This window comes from Taudactylus pleione, unplaced genomic scaffold, assembly GCF_031769625.1.
Source record: "Taudactylus pleione unplaced genomic scaffold, aTauple2 ptg000967l, whole genome shotgun sequence".
NCBI classification, from domain to species: domain Eukaryota; kingdom Metazoa; phylum Chordata; class Amphibia; order Anura; family Myobatrachidae; genus Taudactylus; species Taudactylus pleione.
In genome coordinates, this window is record NW_028285368.1 from 12810001 (window position 1) to 12822500 (window position 12500).

The window sequence follows — 12500 nt, forward strand, 5'->3', positions numbered from 1 at the left end:
GTGTGGTTTGGCTGTAGGTGCTCAAAAGCATTAAATTTAGACCTCTATTACTTCTTAACTCAAGTAAATTCATTAATAAGTTGAAAAAATTAAATGTAAAATGTAATAGAAAATAATGTTATGGCTGCATAAAATTACCTACAGCACCTGGAATTCCCAGGTGGTCTCCCATCCAAAGACTATCCAGGCCCAACACTGCATAGCTTCCAAGATCAAACAAGATTGGGCATGTCCAGTGTGGTTAGGCTGTAGGTGCTCAAAAATATTAACTTTAGACATCTATAACTTCTTAACTCATGTAAAATCATTGATAAGTTGAAAAAATTAAATGTAAAATGTAATAGAAAAGAATGTTATGGCTGCATAAAATTACCTACAGCACCTGGTATTCCCAGGTGGTCTCCCATCCAAGTACTAACCAGGCCCAACACTGCATAGCTTTCAAGATCAGACGAGATTGGGCATGTCCAGTGTGGTTTGGCTGAAGGAGCTCAAAAACATTAACTTTAGACCTCTTTTACTTCTTTACTCAAGTAAATTCATTGATAAGTTGAAAAATTAAATGTAAAATGTAATAGAAAAGAATGGTATGGCTGCATAAAATTACCTACAGCACCTGGTATTCCCAGGTGGTCTCCCATCCACGTACTAACCAGGCCCAACACTGCACAGCTTCAAAGATCAGACGAGATTGGGAATGTCCAGTGTGGTTTGGCTGTAGGTGCTCAAAAACATTAACTTTAGACCTCTTTTACTTCTTAACTCAAGTAAATTCAATGACAAGTTGAAAAATGAAATGTAAAATGTAATAGAAAAGAATGTTATGGCAGTATAAAATTACCTACAGCTCCTGGTATTCCCAGGTGGTCTCCCATCCAAGTACTAACCAGGCCCAACACTGCATAGCTTACAAGATCAGACGAGATTGGGCATGTCCAGTGTGGTTTGGCTGTAGGTGCTCAAAAACATTAACTTTAGACCTCTTTTACTTCTTAACTCAAGTAAATTCATTGATAAGTAGAAAAAATTAAATGTAAAATGTAATAGAAAAGAATGTTTTGGCTGTCTAAAATTACATACAGCACCTGCTATTCCCAGGTGGTCTCCCATCATAGTACTAACCAGGCCCAACACTGCATAGCTTCCAAGATCAGACGAGATTGGGCATGTCCAGTGTGGTTTGGCTGTAGGTGCTCAAAAGCATTAAATTTAGACCTCTATTACTTCTTAACTCAAGTAAATTCATTAATAAGTTGAAAAAATTAAATGTAAAATGTAATAGAAAAGAATGTTATGGCTGCATAAAATTACCTACAGCACCTGGAATTCCCAGGTGGTCTCCCATCCAAGCACTAACCAGGCCCAACACTGCATAGCTTCCACAATCAAACAAGATTGGGCATGTCCAGTGTGGTTAGGCTGTAAGTGCTCAAAAATATTAACTTTAGACATCTATAACTTCTTAACTCATGTAAAATCATCGATAAGTTGAAAAAATTAAATGTAAAATGTAATAGAAAAGAATGTTATGGCTGCATAAAATTACCTACAGCACCTGGTATTCCCAGGTGGTCTCCCATCCAAGTACTAACCAGGCCCAACACTGCATAGCTTCCAAGATCAGATGAGATTGGGCATGTCCAGTGTGGTTTGGCTGAAGGAGCGCAAAAACATTAACTTTAGACCTCTTTTACTTCTTTACTCAAGTAAATTCATTGATAAGTTGAAAAAATTAAATGTAAAATGTAATAGAAAAGAATGGTATGGCTGCATAAAATTACCTACAGCACCTGGTATTCCCAGGTGGTCTCCCATCCAAGTACTAACCAGGCCCAACACTGCACAGCTTCCAAGATCAGACGAGATTGGGCATGTCCAGTGTGGTTTGGCTGTAGGTGCTCAAAAACATTAACTTTAGACCTCTTTTACTTCTTAACTCAAGTAAATTCAATGACAAGTTGAAAAATGAAATGTAAAATGTAATAGAAAAGAATGTTATGGCAGTATAAAATTACCTACAGCTCCTGGTATTCCCAGGCGGTCTCCCATCCAAGTACTAACCAGGCCCTACACTGCATAGCTTCCAAGATCAGACGAGATTGAGCTCGTCCAGTGTGGTTTGACTGTAAGTGCTCAAAAGTATTAACTTTAGACATCTTTTACTTCTTAACTCAAGTAAATTCATTGATAAGTTGAAAAAATTAAATGTAAAATGTAATAGAAAAGAATGTTATGGCAGTATAAAAATACCAACAGCACCTGGGATTCTTATGTGGTCTCCCATCCAAGTACTAACCAGGCCCAACACTGCATAGCTTCCAAGATCTGACGAGATTGGGCATGTCCAGTGTGGTTTGGCTGTAGGTGCTCAAAAACATTAACTTTAGACCTCTTTTACTTCTTAACTCAAGTAAATTCATTGATAAGTTGAAAAAATTAAATGCAAAATGTAATAGAAAAGAATGTTATGGCTGTCTAAAATTACCTACAGCACCTGGTATTCCCAGGTGGTCTCCCATGCAAGTTCAAACCAGGCCCAACACTGCATAGCTTCCAAGATCAGACGAGATTGGGCATGTCCAGTGTGGTTTGGCTGTAGGTGCTCAAAAGCATTAAATTTAGACCTCTATTACTTCTTAACTCATGGAAATTCATTGATAAGTTGAAAAAATTAAATGTAAAATGTAATAGAAAAGAATGTTATGGCAGCATGAAATTACCTACAGCACCTGGGATTCCTAGGTGGTGTCCCATCCAAGTACTAACCAGGCCCAACACTGCATAGCTTCCAAGATCAGACGAGATTGGGCATGTCCAGTGTGGTTTGGCTGAAGGAGCTCAAAAACATTAACTTTAGACCTCTTTTACTTCTTAACTCAAGTAAATTCAATGATAAGTTGAAAAATGAAATGAAAAATATAATAGAAAAGAATGTTATGGCAGTATAAAATTACCTACAGCTCCTGGTATTCCCAGGTGGTCTCCCATCCAAGTACTAACCAGGCCCAACACTGCATAGCTTCCAAGATCAGACGAGATTGGGCATGTCCAGTGTGGTTTGGCTGCAGGTGCTCAAAAACATTAACTTTAGACCTCTTTTACTTCTTAACTTAAGTAAATTCATTGATAAGTAGAAAAAATTAAATGTAAAATGTAATAGAAAAGAATGTTATGGCTGCATAAAATTACCTACAGCACCTGGAATTCCCAGGTGGTCTCCCATCCAAGCACTAACCAGGCCCAACACTGCATAGCTTCCAAGATCAAACAAGATTGGGCATGTACAGTGTGGTTAGGCTGTAGGTGCTCAAAAATATTAACTTTAGACATCTATAACTTCTTAACTCATGTAAAATCATTGATAAGTTGAAAAAATTAAATGTAAAATGTAATAGAAAAGAATGTTATGGCTTCATAAAATTACCTACAGCACCTGGTATTCCCAGGTGGTCTCCCATCCAAGTACTAACCAGGCCCAACACTGCATAGCTTCCAAGATCAGACGAGATTGGGCATGTCCAGTGTGGTTTGGCTGTAGATGCTCAAAAACATTAACTTTAGACCTCTATTACTTCTTAACTCAAGTAAATTCATTGATAAGTTGAAAAAATTAAATGTAAAATGTAATAGAAAAAAATGTTATGGCAGTATAAAATTACCTACTGCACCTGTTTTTCCCAGGTGGTCTCCCATCAAAGTACTGACCAGACCCAACACTGCATAGCTACCAAGATCAGACGAGATTGGGCATGTCCAGTGTGGATTGGCAGTAGGTGCTCAAAAGCATTAACTTTAGACCTCTATTACTTCTTAACTCAAGGAAATTCATTGACAAGTTGAAAAAATTAAATGTAAAATGTAATAGAAAAGAATGTTATGGCAGTATAAAATTACCTACAGCACCTGGTATTCCCAGGTGGTCTCCCATCCAAGTACTAACCAAGCCCAACACTGCATAGCTTCCAAGATCAGATGAGATTGGGCATGTCCAGTGTGGTTTGGCTTTAGGTGCTCAAAAACATTAACTTTAGACATCTTTTACTTCTTAACTCAAGTAAATTCATTGATAAGTTGAAAAAATTAAATGTAAAATGTAATAGAAAAGAATGTTATGGCAGTATAAAATTACCTACAGCACCTGGTATTCCCAGGTGGTCTCCCATTCAAATACTAACCAGGCCCAACACTGCATAGCTTCCAAGATCAGACGAGATTGGGCATGTCCAGTGTGGTTTGGCTGTAGGCGCTAAAAAACATTAACTTTTTTACTTTAGACCTCTTTTACTTCATAACTCAAGTAAATTCATTGATAATTTGAAAAAATGTAATGTAAAATGTAATAGAAAAGAATGTTATGGCTATATAAAATTACCTACAGCACCTGGTATTCCCAGGTGGTCTCCCGTCCAAGTACTAACCAGGCCCAACACTGCAAAGCCTCCAAGATCAGACGAGATTGGGCATGTCCAGTGTGGTTTGGCTGTAGGTGCTCAAAAGCATTAACTTTAGACCTCTATTACTTCTTAACTCAAGTAAATTCATTGATAAGTTGAAAAAATTAAATGTAAAATGTAATAGAAAAGACTGTTATGGCAGTATAAAAATACCTACAGCACCTGGTATTCCCAGGTGGTCTCCCATCCTAGTTCAAACCAGGCCCAACACTGCATAGCTTCCAAGATCAGACGAGATTGGGCATGTCCAGTGTGGTTTGGCTGTAGGTGCTCAAAAGCATTAAATTTAGACCTCTATTACTTCTTAACTCAAGTAAATTCATTGATAAGTAGAAAAAATTAAATGTAAAATGTAATAGAAAAGAATGTTATGGCAGTATAAAATTACCTACAGCACCTGGGATTCCTAGGTGGTGTCCCATCCAAGTACTAACCAGGCCCAACACTGCATAGCTTCCAAGATCAGACGAGATTGGGCATGTCCAGTGTGGTTTGGCTGAAGGAGCTCAAAAACATTAACTTTAGACCTCTTTTACTTCTTAACTCAAGTAAATTCAATGATAAGTTGAAAAATGAAATGAAAAATATAATAGAAAAGAATGTTATGGCAGTATAAAATTACCTACAGCTCCTGGTATTCCCAGGTGGTCTCCCATCCAAGTACTAACCAGGCCCAACACTGCATAGCTTCCAAGATCAGACGAGATTGGGCATGTCCAGTGTGGTTTGGCTGTAGGTTCTCAAAAACATTAACTTTAGACCTCTTTTACTTCTTAACTCAAGTAAATTCATTGATAAGTAGAAAAAATTAAATGTGAAATGTAATAGAAAAGAATGTTATGGCTGCATAAAATTACCTACAGCACCTGGAATTCCCAGGTGGTCTCCCATCCAAGCACTAACCAGGCCCAACACTGCATAGCTTCCAAGATCAAACAAGATTGGGCATGTACAGTGTGGTTAGGCTGTAGGTGCTCAAAAATATTAACTTTAGACATCTATAACTTCTTAATTCATGTAAAATCATTGATAAGTTGAAAAAATTAAATGTAAAATGTAATAGAAAAGAATGTTATGGCTGCATAAAATTACTTACAGCACCTGGTATTCCCAGGTGGTCTCCCATCCAAGTACTAACCAGGCCCAACACTGCATAGCTTCCAAAATCAGACGAGATTGGGCATGTCCAGTGTGGTTTGGCTGAAGGAGCTCAAAAACATTAACTTTAGACCTCTTTTACTTCTTTACTCAAGTAAATTCATTGATAAGTTGAAAAAATTAAATGTAAAATGTAATAGAAAAGAATGGTATGGCTGCATAAAATTACCTACAGCACCTGGTATTCCCAGGTGGTCTCCCATCCAAGTACTAACCAGGCCCAACACTGCACAGCTTCCAAGATCAGACGAGATTGGGCATGTCCAGTGTGGTTTGGCTGTAGGTGCTCAAAAACATTAACTTTAGACCTCTTTTACTTCTTAACTCAAGTAAATTCAATGACAAGTCGAAAAATGAAATGTAAAATGTAATAGAAAAGAATGTTATGGCAGTATAAAATTACCTACAGCTCCTGGTATTCCCAGGCGGTCTCCCATCCAAGTACTAACCAGGCCCTACACTGCATAGCTTCCAAGATCAGACGAGATTGAGCTTGTCCAGTGTGGTTTGACTGTAAGTTCTCAAAAGTATTAACTTTAGACATCTTTTACTTCTTAACTCAAGTAAATTCATTGATAAGTTGAAAAAATTAAATGTAAAATGTAATAGAAAAGAATGTTATGGCAGTATAAAAATACCTACAGCACCTGGGATTCTTAGGTGGTCTCCCATCCAAGTACTAAGCAGGCCCAACACTGCATAGCTTCCAAGATCTGACGAGATTGGGCATGTCCAGTGTGGTTTGGCTGTAGGTACTCAAAAACATTAACTTTAGACCTCTTTTACTTCTTAACTCAAATAAATTCATTGATAAGTTGAAAAAATTAAATGCAAAATGTAATAGAAAAGAATGTTATGGCTGTCTAAAATTACCTACAGCACCTGGTATTCCCAGGTGGTCTCCCATCCAAGTTCAAACCAGGCCCAACACTGCATAGCATCCAAGATCAGACGAGATTGGGCATTTCCAGTGTGGTTTGGCTGTAGGTGCTCAAAAGCATTAAATTTAGACCTCTATTACTTCTTAACTCTTGGAAATTCATTGATAAGTTGAAAAAATTAAATGTAAAATGTAATAGAAAAGAATGTTATGGCTGCATTAAATTACCTACAGCACCTGGAATTCCCAGGTGGTCTCCCATCCAAGCACTAACCAGACCCAACACTGCATAGCTTCCAAGATCAAACAAGATTGGGCATGTACAGTGTGGTTAGGCTGTAGGTGCTCAAAAATATTAACTTTAGACATCTATAACTTCTTAACTCATGTAAAATCATTGATAAGTTGAAAAAATTAAATGTAAAATGTAATAGAAAAGAATGTTATGGCTGCATAAAATTACCTACAGCACCTGGTATTCCCAGGTGGTCTCCCATCCAAGTACTAACCAGGCCCAACACTGCATAGCTTCCAAGATCAGACGAGATTGGGCATGTCCAGTGTGGATTGGCAGTAGGTGCTCAAAAGCATTAACTTTAGACCTCTATTACTTCTTAACTCAAGGAAATTCATTGACAAGTTGAAAAAATTAAATGTAAAATGTAATAGAAAAGAATGTTATGGCAGTATAAAATTACCTACAGCACCTGGTATTCCCAGGTGGTCTCCCATCCAAGTACTAACCAGGCCCAACACTGCATAGCATCCAAGATCAGATGAGATTGGGCATGTCCAGTGTGGTTTGGCTTTAGGTGCTCAAAAACATTAACTTTAGACATCTTTTACTTCTTAACTCAAGTAAATTCATTGATAAGTTGAAAAAATTAAATGTAAAATGTAATAGAAAAGAATGTTATGGCAGTATAAAATTACCTACAGCACCTGGTATTCCCAGGTGGTCTCCCATTCAAATACTAACCAGGCCCAACACTGCATAGCTTCCAAGATCAGACGAGATTGGGCATGTCCAGTGTGGTTTGGCTGTAGGCGCTAAAAAACATTAACTTTTTTACTTTAGACCTCTTTTACTTCATAACTCAAGTAAATTCATTGATAATTTGAAAAAATGTAATGTAAAATGTAATAGAAAAGAATGTTATGGCTATATAAAATTACCTACAGCACCTGGTATTCCCAGGTGGTCTCCCGTCCAAGTACTAACCAGGCCCAACACTGCAAAGCCTCCAAGATCAGACGAGATTGGGCATGTTCAGTGTGGTTTGGCTGTAGGTGCTCAAAAGCATTAACTTTAGACCTCTATTCCTTCTTAACTCAAGTAAATTCATTAATAAGTTGAAAAAAATAAATGTAAAATGTAATAGAAAAGAATGTTATGGCTGCATAAAATTACCTACAGCACCTGGAATTCCCAGGTGGTCTCCCATCCAAAGACTATCCAGGCCCAACACTGCATAGCTTCCAAGACCAAACAAGATTGGGCATGTCCAGTGTGGTTAGGCTGTAGGTGCTCAAAAATATTAACTTTAGACATCTATAACTTCTTAACTCATGTAAAATCATTGATAAGTTGAAAAAAATAAATGTAAAATGTAATAGAAAAGAATGTTATGGCTGCATAAAATTACCTACAGCACCTGGTATTCCCAGGTGGTCTCCCATCCAAGTACTAACCAGGCCCAACACTGCATAGCTTCCAAGATCAGACGAGATTGGGCATGTCCAGTGTGGTTTGGCTGAAGGAGCTCAAAAACATTAACTTTAGACCTCTTTTACTTCTTAACTCAAGTAAATTCAATGACAAGTTGAAAAATGAAATGTAAAATGTAATAGAAAAGAATGTTATGGCAGTATAAAATTACCTACAGCTCCTGGTATTCCCAGGTGGTCTCCCATCCAAGTACTAACCAGGCCCAACACTGCATAGCTTACAAGATCAGACGAGATTGGGCATGTCCAGTGTGGTTTGGCTGTAGGTGCTCAAAAACATTAACTTTAGACCTCTTTTACTTCTTAACTCAAGTAAATTCATTGATAAGTAGAAAAAATTAAATGTAAAATGTAATAGAAAAGAATGTTTTGGCTGTCTAAAATTACATACAGCACCTGGTATTCCCAGGTGGTCTCCCATCAAAGTACTAACCAGGCCCAACACTGCATAGCTTCCAAGATCAGACGAGATTGGGCATGTCCAGTGTGGTTTGGCTGTAGGTGCTCAAAAGCATTAAATTTAGACCTCTATTACTTCTTAACTCAAGTAAATTCATTAATAAGTTGAAAAAATTAAATGTAAAATGTAATAGAAAAGAATGTTATGGCTGCATAAAATTACCTACAGCACCTGGAATTCCCAGGTGGCCTCCCATCCAAGCACTAACCAGGCCCAACACTGCATAGCTTCCAAGATCAAACAAGATTGGGCATGTCCAGTGTGGTTAGGCTGTAGGTGCTCAAAAATATTAACTTTAGACATCTATAACTTCTTAACTCATGTAAAATCATTGATAAGTTGAAAAAATTAAATGTAAAATGTAATAGAAAAGAATGTTATGGCTGCATAAAATTACCTACAGCACCTGGTATTCCCAGGTGGTCTCCCATCCAAGTACTAACCAGGCCCAACACTGCATAGCTTCCAAGATCAGATGAGATTGGGCATGTCCAGTGTGGTTTGGCTGAAGGAGCGCAAAAACATTAACTTTAGACCTCTTTTACTTCTTTACTCAAGTAAATTCATTGATAAGTTGAAAAAATTAAATGTAAAATGTAATAGAAAAGAATGGTATGGCTGCATAAAATTACCTACAGCACCTGGTGTTCCCAGGTGGTCTCCCATCCAAGTACTAACCAGGCCCAACACTGCACAGCTTCCAAGATCAGACGAGATTGGGCATGTCCAGTGTGGTTTGGCCGTAGGTGCTCAAAAACATTAACTTTAGACCTCTTTTACTTCTTAACTCAAGTATATTCAATGACAAGTTGAAAAATGAAATGTAAAATGTAATAGAAAAGAATGTTATGGCAGTATAAAATTACCTACAGCTCCTGGTATTCCCAGGCGGTCTCCCATCCAAGTACTAACCAGGCCCTACACTGCATAGCTTCCAAGATCAGACGAGATTGAGCTTGTCCAGTGTGGTTTGACTGTAAGTGCTCAAAAGCATTAACTTTAGACATCTTTTACTTCTTAACTCAAGTAAATTCATTGATAAGTTGAAAAAATTAAATGTAAAATGTAATAGAAAAGAATGTTATGGCAGTATAAAAATACCTACAGCACCTGGGATTCTAATGTGGTCTCCCATCCAAGTACTAACCAGGCCCAACACTGCATAGCTTCCAAGATCTGACGAGATTGGGCATGTCCAGTGTGGTTTGGCTGTAGGTGCTCAAAAACATTAACTTTAGACCTCTTTTACTTCTTAACTCAAGTAAATTCATTGATAAGTTGAAAAAATTAAATGCAAAATGTAATAGAAAAGAATGTTATGGCTGTCTAAAATTACCTACAGCACCTGGTATTCCCAGGTGGTCTCCCATCCAAGTTCAAACCAGGCCCAACACTGCATAGCTTCCAAGATCAGACGAGATTGGGCATGTACAGTGTGGTTTGGCTGTAGGTGCTCAAAAGCATTAAATTTAGACCTCTATTACTTCTTAACTCATGGAAATTCATTGATAAGTTGAAAAAATTAAATGTAAAATGTAATAGAAAAGAATGGTATGGCTGCATAAAATTACCTACAGCACCTGGTATTCCCAGGTGGTCTCCCATCCACGTACTAACCAGGCCCAACACTGCACAGCTTCCAAGATCAGACGAGATTGGGAATGTCCAGTGTGGTTTGGCTGTAGGTGCTCAAAAACATTAACTTTAGACCTCTTTTACTTCTTAACTCAAGTAAATTCAATGACAAGTTGAAAAATGAAATGTAAAATGTAATAGAAAAGAATGTTATGGCAGTATAAAATTACCTACAGCTCCTGGTATTCCCAGGTGGTCTCCCATCCAAGTACTAACCAGGCCCAACACTGCATAGCTTACAAGATCAGACGAGATTGGGCATGTCCAGTGTGGTTTGGCTGTAGGTGCTCAAAAACATTAACTTTAGACCTCTTTTACTTCTTAACTCAAGTAAATTCATTGATAAGTAGAAAAAATTAAATGTAAAATGTAATAGAAAAGAATGTTTTGGCTGTCTAAAATTACATACAGCACCTGGTATTCCCAGGTGGTCTCCCATCAAAGTACTAACCAGGCCCAACACTGCATAGCTTCCAAGATCAGACGAGATTGGGCATGTCCAGTGTGGTTTGGCTGTAGGTGCTCAAAAGCATTAAATTTAGACCTCTATTACTTCTTAACTCAAGTAAATTCATTAATAAGTTGAAAAAATTAAATGTAAAATGTAATAGAAAAGAATGTTATGGCTGCATAAAATTACCTACAGCACCTGGAATTCCCAGGTGGTCTCCCATCCAAGCACTAACCAGGCCCAACACTGCATAGCTTCCAAGATCAAACAAGATTGGGCATGTCCAGTGTGGTTAGGCTGTAGGTGCTCAAAAATATTAACTTTAGACATCTATAACTTCTTAACTCATGTAAAGTCATTGATAAGTTGAAAAAATTAAATGTAAAATGTAATAGAAAAGAATGTTATGGCTGCATAAAATTACCTACAGCACCTGGTATTCCCAGGTGGTCTCCCATCCAAGTACTAACCAGGCCCAACACTGCATAGCTTCCAAGATCAGATGAGATTGGGCATGTCCAGTGTGGTTTGGCTGAAGGAGCGCAAAAACATTAACTTTAGACCTCTTTTACTTCTTTACTCAAGTAAATTCATTGATAAGTTGAAAAAATTAAATGTAAAATGTAATAGAAAAGAATGGTATGGCTGCATAAAATTACCTACAGCACCTGGTGTTCCCAGGTGGTCTCCCATCCAAGTACTAACCAGGCCCAACACTGCACAGCTTCCAAGATCAGACGAGATTGGGCATGTCCAGTGTGGTTTGGCCGTAGGTGCTCAAAAACATTAACTTTAGACCTCTTTTACTTCTTAACTCAAGTAAATTCAATGACAAGTTGAAAAATGAAATGTAAAATGTAATAGAAAAGAATGTTATGGCAGTATAAAATTACCTACAGCTCCTGGTATTCCCAGGCGGTCTCCCATCCAAGTACTAACCAGGCCCTACACTGCATAGCTTCCAAGATCAGACGAGATTGAGCTTGTCCAGTGTGGTTTGACTGTAAGTGCTCAAAAGCATTAACTTTAGACATCCTTTACTTCTTAACTCAAGTAAATTCATTGATAAGTTGAAAAAATTAAATGTAAAATGTAATAGAAAAGAATGTTATGGCAGTATAAAAATACCTACAGCACCTGGGATTCTTATGTGGTCTCCCATCCAAGTACTAACCAGGCCCAACACTGCATAGCTTCCAAGATCTGACGAGATTGGGCATGTCCAGTGTGGTTTGGCTGTAGGTGCTCAAAAACATTAACTTTAGACCTCTTTTACTTCTTAACTCAAGTAAATTCATTGATAAGTTGAAAAAATTAAATGCAAAATGTAATAGAAAAGAATGTTATGGCTGTCTAAAATTACCTACAGCACCTGGTATTCCCAGGTGGTCTCCCATCCAAGTTCAAACCAGGCCCAACACTGCATAGCTTCCAAGATCAGACGAGATTGGGCATGTACAGTGTGGTTTGGCTGTAGGTGCTCAAAAGCATTAAATTTAGACCTCTATTACTTCTTAACTCATGGAAATTCATTGATAAGTTGAAAAAATTAAATGTAAAATGTAATAGAAAAGAATGTTATGGCAGTATAAAATTACCTACAGCACCTGGGATTCCTAGGTGGTGTCCCATCCAAGTACTAACCAGGCCCAACACTGCATAGCTTCCAAGATCAGACGAGATTGGGCATGTCCAGTGTGGTTTGGCTGAAGGAGCTCAAAAACATTAACTTTA

The 12500-nt window shown here is 37.8% G+C and overlaps 1 non-coding gene and 53 pseudogenes across 1 annotated transcript; all 54 read right to left on the bottom strand.

The window, feature by feature from the left end:
* Nucleotides 1–19, bottom strand: part of LOC148471393 (5S ribosomal RNA) — a 119-nt pseudogene extending 100 nt beyond the window's left edge.
* A 116-nt stretch (nucleotides 20–135) lies between these two features.
* LOC148471394 (5S ribosomal RNA) lies at nucleotides 136–254 on the bottom strand (annotated as a pseudogene).
* Nucleotides 255–370: 116 nt separating this feature from the next.
* Nucleotides 371–489, bottom strand: LOC148471395 (5S ribosomal RNA; annotated as a pseudogene).
* A 115-nt stretch (nucleotides 490–604) lies between these two features.
* On the bottom strand, nucleotides 605–723 carry LOC148471396 (5S ribosomal RNA; annotated as a pseudogene).
* A 115-nt stretch (nucleotides 724–838) lies between these two features.
* Nucleotides 839–957, bottom strand: LOC148471397 (5S ribosomal RNA; annotated as a pseudogene).
* Nucleotides 958–1073: 116 nt separating this feature from the next.
* Nucleotides 1074–1192, bottom strand: LOC148471398 (5S ribosomal RNA; annotated as a pseudogene).
* A 116-nt stretch (nucleotides 1193–1308) lies between these two features.
* On the bottom strand, nucleotides 1309–1427 carry LOC148471399 (5S ribosomal RNA; annotated as a pseudogene).
* A 116-nt stretch (nucleotides 1428–1543) lies between these two features.
* LOC148471400 (5S ribosomal RNA) lies at nucleotides 1544–1662 on the bottom strand (annotated as a pseudogene).
* Nucleotides 1663–1778: 116 nt separating this feature from the next.
* LOC148471401 (5S ribosomal RNA) lies at nucleotides 1779–1897 on the bottom strand (annotated as a pseudogene).
* A 115-nt stretch (nucleotides 1898–2012) lies between these two features.
* LOC148471402 (5S ribosomal RNA) lies at nucleotides 2013–2131 on the bottom strand (annotated as a pseudogene).
* A 116-nt stretch (nucleotides 2132–2247) lies between these two features.
* Nucleotides 2248–2366, bottom strand: LOC148471403 (5S ribosomal RNA; annotated as a pseudogene).
* Nucleotides 2367–2482: 116 nt separating this feature from the next.
* LOC148471404 (5S ribosomal RNA) lies at nucleotides 2483–2601 on the bottom strand (annotated as a pseudogene).
* A 116-nt stretch (nucleotides 2602–2717) lies between these two features.
* LOC148471405 (5S ribosomal RNA) lies at nucleotides 2718–2836 on the bottom strand (annotated as a pseudogene).
* Nucleotides 2837–2951: 115 nt separating this feature from the next.
* LOC148471406 (5S ribosomal RNA) lies at nucleotides 2952–3070 on the bottom strand (annotated as a pseudogene).
* A 116-nt stretch (nucleotides 3071–3186) lies between these two features.
* Nucleotides 3187–3305, bottom strand: LOC148471407 (5S ribosomal RNA; annotated as a pseudogene).
* Nucleotides 3306–3421: 116 nt separating this feature from the next.
* Nucleotides 3422–3540, bottom strand: LOC148471408 (5S ribosomal RNA). The gene has a single exon (XR_015873945.1). It is a non-coding gene; the product is annotated as a 5S ribosomal RNA (ribosomal RNA).
* A 116-nt stretch (nucleotides 3541–3656) lies between these two features.
* On the bottom strand, nucleotides 3657–3775 carry LOC148471409 (5S ribosomal RNA; annotated as a pseudogene).
* Nucleotides 3776–3891: 116 nt separating this feature from the next.
* LOC148471410 (5S ribosomal RNA) lies at nucleotides 3892–4010 on the bottom strand (annotated as a pseudogene).
* A 116-nt stretch (nucleotides 4011–4126) lies between these two features.
* Nucleotides 4127–4245, bottom strand: LOC148471411 (5S ribosomal RNA; annotated as a pseudogene).
* Nucleotides 4246–4369: 124 nt separating this feature from the next.
* Nucleotides 4370–4488, bottom strand: LOC148471412 (5S ribosomal RNA; annotated as a pseudogene).
* A 116-nt stretch (nucleotides 4489–4604) lies between these two features.
* LOC148471413 (5S ribosomal RNA) lies at nucleotides 4605–4723 on the bottom strand (annotated as a pseudogene).
* A 116-nt stretch (nucleotides 4724–4839) lies between these two features.
* LOC148471414 (5S ribosomal RNA) lies at nucleotides 4840–4958 on the bottom strand (annotated as a pseudogene).
* A 115-nt stretch (nucleotides 4959–5073) lies between these two features.
* On the bottom strand, nucleotides 5074–5192 carry LOC148471415 (5S ribosomal RNA; annotated as a pseudogene).
* A 116-nt stretch (nucleotides 5193–5308) lies between these two features.
* Nucleotides 5309–5427, bottom strand: LOC148471416 (5S ribosomal RNA; annotated as a pseudogene).
* Nucleotides 5428–5543: 116 nt separating this feature from the next.
* LOC148471417 (5S ribosomal RNA) lies at nucleotides 5544–5662 on the bottom strand (annotated as a pseudogene).
* Nucleotides 5663–5778: 116 nt separating this feature from the next.
* Nucleotides 5779–5897, bottom strand: LOC148471418 (5S ribosomal RNA; annotated as a pseudogene).
* A 115-nt stretch (nucleotides 5898–6012) lies between these two features.
* Nucleotides 6013–6131, bottom strand: LOC148471419 (5S ribosomal RNA; annotated as a pseudogene).
* A 116-nt stretch (nucleotides 6132–6247) lies between these two features.
* On the bottom strand, nucleotides 6248–6366 carry LOC148471420 (5S ribosomal RNA; annotated as a pseudogene).
* A 116-nt stretch (nucleotides 6367–6482) lies between these two features.
* LOC148471421 (5S ribosomal RNA) lies at nucleotides 6483–6601 on the bottom strand (annotated as a pseudogene).
* A 116-nt stretch (nucleotides 6602–6717) lies between these two features.
* LOC148471422 (5S ribosomal RNA) lies at nucleotides 6718–6836 on the bottom strand (annotated as a pseudogene).
* Nucleotides 6837–6952: 116 nt separating this feature from the next.
* Nucleotides 6953–7071, bottom strand: LOC148471423 (5S ribosomal RNA; annotated as a pseudogene).
* Nucleotides 7072–7187: 116 nt separating this feature from the next.
* Nucleotides 7188–7306, bottom strand: LOC148471424 (5S ribosomal RNA; annotated as a pseudogene).
* Nucleotides 7307–7422: 116 nt separating this feature from the next.
* LOC148471425 (5S ribosomal RNA) lies at nucleotides 7423–7541 on the bottom strand (annotated as a pseudogene).
* A 124-nt stretch (nucleotides 7542–7665) lies between these two features.
* LOC148471426 (5S ribosomal RNA) lies at nucleotides 7666–7784 on the bottom strand (annotated as a pseudogene).
* Nucleotides 7785–7900: 116 nt separating this feature from the next.
* Nucleotides 7901–8019, bottom strand: LOC148471427 (5S ribosomal RNA; annotated as a pseudogene).
* A 116-nt stretch (nucleotides 8020–8135) lies between these two features.
* On the bottom strand, nucleotides 8136–8254 carry LOC148471428 (5S ribosomal RNA; annotated as a pseudogene).
* Nucleotides 8255–8369: 115 nt separating this feature from the next.
* LOC148471429 (5S ribosomal RNA) lies at nucleotides 8370–8488 on the bottom strand (annotated as a pseudogene).
* Nucleotides 8489–8604: 116 nt separating this feature from the next.
* On the bottom strand, nucleotides 8605–8723 carry LOC148471430 (5S ribosomal RNA; annotated as a pseudogene).
* A 116-nt stretch (nucleotides 8724–8839) lies between these two features.
* On the bottom strand, nucleotides 8840–8958 carry LOC148471431 (5S ribosomal RNA; annotated as a pseudogene).
* Nucleotides 8959–9074: 116 nt separating this feature from the next.
* On the bottom strand, nucleotides 9075–9193 carry LOC148471432 (5S ribosomal RNA; annotated as a pseudogene).
* A 116-nt stretch (nucleotides 9194–9309) lies between these two features.
* Nucleotides 9310–9428, bottom strand: LOC148471433 (5S ribosomal RNA; annotated as a pseudogene).
* Nucleotides 9429–9543: 115 nt separating this feature from the next.
* LOC148471434 (5S ribosomal RNA) lies at nucleotides 9544–9662 on the bottom strand (annotated as a pseudogene).
* A 116-nt stretch (nucleotides 9663–9778) lies between these two features.
* Nucleotides 9779–9897, bottom strand: LOC148471435 (5S ribosomal RNA; annotated as a pseudogene).
* Nucleotides 9898–10013: 116 nt separating this feature from the next.
* LOC148471436 (5S ribosomal RNA) lies at nucleotides 10014–10132 on the bottom strand (annotated as a pseudogene).
* Nucleotides 10133–10248: 116 nt separating this feature from the next.
* On the bottom strand, nucleotides 10249–10367 carry LOC148471437 (5S ribosomal RNA; annotated as a pseudogene).
* A 115-nt stretch (nucleotides 10368–10482) lies between these two features.
* LOC148471438 (5S ribosomal RNA) lies at nucleotides 10483–10601 on the bottom strand (annotated as a pseudogene).
* A 116-nt stretch (nucleotides 10602–10717) lies between these two features.
* On the bottom strand, nucleotides 10718–10836 carry LOC148471439 (5S ribosomal RNA; annotated as a pseudogene).
* Nucleotides 10837–10952: 116 nt separating this feature from the next.
* Nucleotides 10953–11071, bottom strand: LOC148471440 (5S ribosomal RNA; annotated as a pseudogene).
* A 116-nt stretch (nucleotides 11072–11187) lies between these two features.
* Nucleotides 11188–11306, bottom strand: LOC148471441 (5S ribosomal RNA; annotated as a pseudogene).
* A 116-nt stretch (nucleotides 11307–11422) lies between these two features.
* On the bottom strand, nucleotides 11423–11541 carry LOC148471442 (5S ribosomal RNA; annotated as a pseudogene).
* A 115-nt stretch (nucleotides 11542–11656) lies between these two features.
* On the bottom strand, nucleotides 11657–11775 carry LOC148471443 (5S ribosomal RNA; annotated as a pseudogene).
* Nucleotides 11776–11891: 116 nt separating this feature from the next.
* On the bottom strand, nucleotides 11892–12010 carry LOC148471444 (5S ribosomal RNA; annotated as a pseudogene).
* A 116-nt stretch (nucleotides 12011–12126) lies between these two features.
* On the bottom strand, nucleotides 12127–12245 carry LOC148471445 (5S ribosomal RNA; annotated as a pseudogene).
* Nucleotides 12246–12361: 116 nt separating this feature from the next.
* Nucleotides 12362–12480, bottom strand: LOC148471446 (5S ribosomal RNA; annotated as a pseudogene).
* Between the last annotated feature and the right edge of the window lie 20 nt (nucleotides 12481–12500).